Source organism: Periophthalmus magnuspinnatus, chromosome 18 (genome assembly GCF_009829125.3).
Source record: "Periophthalmus magnuspinnatus isolate fPerMag1 chromosome 18, fPerMag1.2.pri, whole genome shotgun sequence".
Taxonomy (NCBI): Eukaryota; Metazoa; Chordata; class Actinopteri; order Gobiiformes; family Gobiidae; genus Periophthalmus; species Periophthalmus magnuspinnatus.
The window spans coordinates 26,721,939-26,728,526 of record NC_047143.1 but is presented as its reverse complement, the minus strand read 5'-3'; positions in this window follow the sequence as shown (position 1 = coordinate 26,728,526).

The window sequence follows — 6,588 nt, the reverse complement described above, 5'->3', positions numbered from 1 at the left end:
CTATCCCCGTCCTGGTCCTGTCCTGCCCGCCCCTACCTGCACCGCACCCGCCTGACCCGTCTCCCGCTCCCCGGTTCCTGTACCTGCTCTTGTGACCTGTTTAAAGACTGCATTTTCACCGCTGTAAATAAACACTGTTAAAACTGCTCTGGTCTGCATCCTTTGGTCCTATCCGCACCGTTACGACAGAACGGTCTGGCCACTATGGACCAAGCAGGCTCAGATCCGGACCAGACGCGCCGCCTCACGCACTCTCACCCCGAGGCGGTGCTGGGTCAACACGAACAATCCATTCGAACTCTATTGGAGCTAAATCAGACATTGTCCCAGCAGGTGGCACAGCTTAACCACCAGGTGGCCGCGCTCCTCGTCACCCCGCCTGCTGCAGCTGGAGCGCCACCATGCCTCCCGGAGCCGAGAGGCACGGATCCGGAGCCGTATGCTGGACAACCTCACCTCTGTCGCGGATTCCTGTTCCAGTGCGAGTTCATGTTCCAGCAATGCCCTTCTCGTTTCAGCTCGGGGGCCACCAAGATCCGATATATATGTGGATTACTCCGGGGCAGAGCTCTCCAGTGGGCAGAGGCGCGCCTAATGAAGACGTCTGTGGATAGCCTGGATTTTAATGAATTTGTGTCCACGTTTAAGCTGGTGTTTGACCACCCGCACTACCAGGACAATGCTGCCTCCCGGTTATTGACTCTCAGCCAGGGCTCCAGGACGGTAGCGGATTATTCCATTGAGTTCTGGACACATGCGGCGGAGCTGGACTGGACGGACAGCGCGCTGCGGGCTGTGTTTGTGCGGGGCCTGAACGAGACTTTGAAAGATGAATTGGTTTCCCGGGACGAACCCCCCGACCTGCGGACCCTCATCTCCCTCACTCACCGTATAGACAACCGCCTACGGGCTCGTCGCCGAGAGAGACGCCGGTCACCGGTCCCGCCGGAGCCACGCGCTGCCCCGCCCCCGCCGGATGAGCCCATGCAACTCGACAGGACCCTTGTGTCGGCCGAGGAGCGTCAACGGAGGCGTCGTCTGGCCGGGGCTTGCCTCTACTGCGGTGAGCGCGGACATTATGTGGTCACTTGCCCAGTTCGGCCAAAAGGGGGGGCCCACCAGTAGCACTGGGAGTACTGGTGGGCGAGCAACACATCCTGGACTCTTCTAATAGACTGCGGCTCAGCGCCACCCTGTGCGTTCGCACAGAGACCTTATGCGTTTCCGCCCTTATCGACTCCGGGGCTGAGAGGGACTTTATTGATGCCCAAGTCGCGGAGCAGCTCGGGGTCTACCTGGAGCCCCTCGAACGCCCCTTAAATGCCCAGGGGCTCAATGGACGTTTTCTGGGGCACATCACTCACATCACAGAACCTGTCACCGTGATTCTGTCCGGCAACCACCAAGAGAACCGTCAGTTTCATGTCCTGTCCTCCTCCGCTTCTCCTCTGGTCCTTGGATACCCCTGGCTACGCGCCCACAACCCTGTTTTCGATTGGGCCAGGGGCGGAGTTTCGGGCTGGAGTCCCGATTGCCACGCCAAGTGCCTTCGGTCCGCCCTCCCTCCGGCCGGGAGGTCCGTTCCTGTCGCTGATCCGTCCCCAGACACCCCCAATCTGTCCTCGGTGCCTGCTGAATATCACGACCTGGGGGAGGTTTTTAGCAAGAGCAAGGCCCTCTCTTTACCGCCCCACCGTCCATATGACTGCGCCATTGACCTCCTGCCGGGTGCCCCACTACCATCTAGCAGGCTATATAACCTGTCTAAACCTGAACGCGAGTCAATGGAGGACTATATCCGTGGGTCCCTGGCTGCCGGAATCATCCGCCCGTCCACTTCACCCGTGGGAGCGGGGTTCTTCTTTGTGGCTAAGAAGGACAAATCCCTGCGGCCTTGCATTGATTACCGGGGTCTGAACAATATAACCGTAAAGAATAAATACCCGCTTCCCTTACTGGACTCGGCATTTACGCCCCTCCACGGTGCGACCATCTTCTCAAAGTTGGATTTGCGGAATGCGTACCACCTGGTGCGCATCAGGGAGGGAGACGAATGGAAGACGGCCTTCAAGACACCCCTGGGACATTTCGAATACTTGGTTATGCCCTTCGGTCTCACCAACGCCCCTGCCGTATTCCAAGCCCTCATCAACGATGTGCTCCGTGATTTCCTTAACCGATTCGTCTTTGTTTACTTGGATGACATCTTGATTTTCTCGCGGTCCCCCCAGGAGCATCATCAGCACGTTCGCCAGGTTCTCCAGCGCCTCCTCGAGAATAAACTGTTCGTGAAAGCTGAGAAATGCGAGTTTCACGCAGAGGAGGTCAGCTTTTTGGGCTTCATTGTGGGGCGGGGCCAAGTAAGAGCTGACCCTGAAAAGATCCAGGCTGTCACTGAGTGGCCCGTTCCTACCAGCCGGAGACAGCTCCAGAGATTTATCGGCTTTGCCAATTTTTATAGACGTTTCATCCGGGATTTTAGTAGGGTTATCTCGCCCTTAACTAAACTCACCTCTCCTGCTTTGCCGTTTGCCTGGTCTCCTGAGGCGCAGACAGCCTTCGAGAAGCTTAAGAGACTATTTACCTCCGCTCCCATCCTGCACCAGCCCGACCCTTCACGGCAATTCATCGTGGAGGTCGACGCCTCCGACTCGGGAGTGGGGGCCGTGCTTTCGCAGAGGTTCGACCCCCACAACCGCCTCTGTCCCTGCGCCTTCTTTTCCCGGCGATTGTCCTCGGCCGAGGTCAATTATGATGTGGGGGATCGGGAGCTCCTTGCCGTAAAGCTGGCCTTGGAGGAGTGGCGCCACTGGCTCGAAGGGGCGGAGCAACCATTCATCGTCTGGACCGACCATAAAAACTTGGAGTACATCCAGTCCGCCAGGCGCCTCAATCCCCGTCAAGCTCGTTGGTCCCTCTTCTTCAGCCGCTTCAACTTTCTCCTCACCTACCGCCCCGGATCTCGGAACGTCAAACCAGATGCCCTCTCCCGCCAGTTCGCCCTGGAGGATAGCCCGGTCACCGCAGAAACAATTATCCCCTCCTCGTGTGTGGTGGCCGCGGTCCATTGGGATATCGAGGACACCGTCCGAGAGGCCCAGACCAACGACCCCGACCCAGGTAACGGCCCTCCAGATAAACTGTTTGTTCCCGATTCTGTCCGGTCTCAGGTGCTCCAGTGGGTCCATGCCTCCCGTTTCGCCTGCCATCCTGGTGCCGGTCGCTCTCTCTCCCTCCTCAGGAGACGCTTCTGGTGGCCCACGATGGACACAGACACCCGGGCTTATGTCGCCGCCTGCCAGGTATGTGCTCGGGCCAAGGCCTCCCACTCACCCCCTTCTGGTCTCTTGCATCCTCTCCCAGTTCCTCGTCGCCCTTGGTCCCATATCGCCTTGGACTTCGTGACGGGCCTTCCCCCTTCCCAGGGGAACACGGTGGTTCTCACCATTGTGGACCGCTTCTCCAAGGCCGCCCATTTCGTTGCCCTGCCTAAGCTCCCCACAGCCAAAGAAACTGCCGACCAGCTGACCAGTCATGTCTTCCGACTCCACGGCATCCCGGTGGACATCGTGTCCGACAGAGGGACCCAATTCACCTCTCAGGTATGGCGGTCTTTCTGCGACAGTTTGGGGGCCACGGTTAGCCTCACGTCCGGGTTCCATCCACAATCTAATGGGCAGACGGAGCGGGCCAACCAAGACCTGGAGTCGGCCCTACGGTGCACAGCCTCCGCCAACCCCGCGACCTGGAGTACTCACCTACCCTGGATAGAGTACGCTCACAACTCCCTCGTGAGTTCCGCCACTGGTATGTCCCCCTTCGAGGCATCGCTGGGATATCAACCCCCTCTCTTTCCCACGGAGGAGAGGGACCTCGCCGTCCCGTCTGTTCAGCGCCATCTCCAGCGCTGTCGCCGGATCTGGAAGAAGGCCAGGGCGGCCCTTCTTCGGGCTGGAGCGCGCACTAAGGCGATGGCCGATCGCCACCGTGTCCCGGCGCCCGTATACCAACCTGGCCAGATGGTTTGGCTCTCCGCCAAGACGGTCCCGCTGAAGACGGACTCCCGTAAGCTGTCCCCCCGATTCCTGGGACCGTTTAAGATCATGAGGATCATAAATCCATCGGCGGTGCGCCTCCAGTTACCCCCGTCTCTCCGGATTCATCCGACCTTTCACGTCTCCCAGGTTAAACCAGTCCGGACCAGCGACCTGTGCCCTCCGGCCGATCCCCCACCGCCCGCCCGAGTCATTGACGGCCACCCGGCGTTCACCGTCCGCCGCCTGATTGACGTTCGTCGCCGTGGTAGGGGCCTCCAGTACCTCGTCGATTGGGAGGGTTACGGTCCGGAGGAGCGATCCTGGGTGCCCAGGGCACGCATTCTGGACCCCGACATGGTGAGAGACTTCCACCGCGCTCATCCTGACAAGCCTGGGGGTCCACCAGGAGGTGGACCTTAGGGGGGGGGTACTGTCATGATGTCAGTTTCCCTGTCCTCCCGTGCTCTCTCCCCCTCCCCTACCTGTGTGCCTGGAGCTGGGTGGAGTGCCTGACTCCTCCCGTGCACACCTGGGGTGCATCAGCCTAATCACCACCACCTGCTGCTGAGTACAAGAAGGCTTGGCAGTCTACACTCGGTGCCAGACCGTCCGCGTGTAAAACGTGAATGTTTCTTGCTAAGCTTTGTTATATGGTACTTTCCTGCAAATGCTCATTTGGATTTATGCACCCTTCAGATTCCTGCCTCTACTCGCCCAGCTCCTGCCGCCACGTTCCAGTCCCGGTATCGCTTCCAGCTCGTCTTGTCTCCTGCTCGTCTCGTCTCCTGCTCGTCTCGTCTCCAGCTCGTCTCGTCTCCTGCTCGTCTCGTCTCCTGTCCGGTCCTGGTCTCTGGTTTGTCACCCGCTCCCCGCTCTGGTCTTCGTCTGCTCCGCCCGCCCTGGTACCGCACCTGCTTCTATCCCCGTCCTGGTCCTGTCCTGCCCGCCCCTACCTGCACCGCACCCGCCTGACCCGTCTCCCGCTCCCCGGTTCCTGTACCTGCTCTTGTGACCTGTTTAAAGACTGCATTTTCACCGCTGTAAATAAACACTGTTAAAACTGCTCTGGTCTGCATCCTTTGGTCCTATCCGCACCGTTACGACACAAAATCTGTGTGAAATACTTTTACTTTTTACTCTTTAAGTACATTTTTCCTTCAGCTTTAAAACTTTTACTTCAGCAGATTTTTTCATGTGATACTTGTACTTTTACTTGAGTATTTTTACTCCAGTATCTGTATAAGATGGAGTACTGCTTCCACCTCCAGTTCTTTCCACTCATCAAAAGTTCTGATGTTTTATGACGTTGCAAAAGCCAACAGTGCCTTTATGATTCATTACATTTGAGTGTTATTGTATAAAACACAGAGCCGTGAAAAAGTCAACAAGCAAATTAATCTACACAGAAATCAAATACATTACATAAAAAACAAAAACACCTGAACAGATCGTGACCTGTGATTCAGCTCATACTCAGGAGATCATTTTCACTACCTGCAAACGGCACTTTTGAGAGCGTGGGCTGAGGACGCGTCTTCGGAGTCAGATTTCTGTGTGGGAAGCTCAGTCTATGCTGTGACAGACAGGTCCAACTACAGGAGGGAAGATGGGACATAAATCACTGGTGGGAAAATGCACAGCTTCACATGAGACAAAAGGAGCAGAGAAATAACAAATATGTGAAGTAGATCAGTAATGAACAAGTAAAAGTACAGACACAGAGGTAAAAAGTTACTCAAGTAAAAGAATCACATGAACAAATCTACTGGAATAAAAGTATTTAAGTAATCTTGAGTATTTCACACAAGGGTTGCTCATTTATTAAAGTGTAAAAGTAGTGATATTGATTAAAAATGACACATATTTTGGTCACAGTAACAATATGAATCACTTCTGTGTGGCAAACAACTTCACATAAACCAGATCAAGTGATTTATTCCATTGACATAGAAAGTAAACAACATACTATACAAATTGAACAGTAAAAATTCTTTCCAAACCCACAAACAAACTCTTCCTACACACTGGACTGTAATTATGTAATGAACAATGAATGGCCTATCTTAAACTTTAATCATTTACATGTGTTTATAGGGCTCAAGTGTTTATAGAGCTCAAAAATACCTTGTGCTGTTATCTAGGCCAGTATTTCACAACTAGAGGTACAGCACACGTGACCTGACATGAGATTTAAAAGAAACATGGACTTGAACAGTATTTGAATTTAAAATATTTTTATTAATTTAGTTTACATGCTTACATTAAAGTGTTTCTGTTGGATCATTTTGACATAAATTTGATTAAAACAACAAAAAACACACTTACATGGCTATAATAGTAAAAAAAATAAAATAAAATAGAAAAAACACACTTATTTGTCTATAATAGGAAAAAAATAGAAAAAACCCACACATAAATGGCCATAATAGTAAAAAAAAAAAAAAAAAAAAAAAAAAAAAAAAAAAAAACTAATAGAAAAAACACACTTACATGGCTATAATAGTAAAAAAAATAAAATAAAAAAATTGAAAAAATCAAAGCACAAGGACCA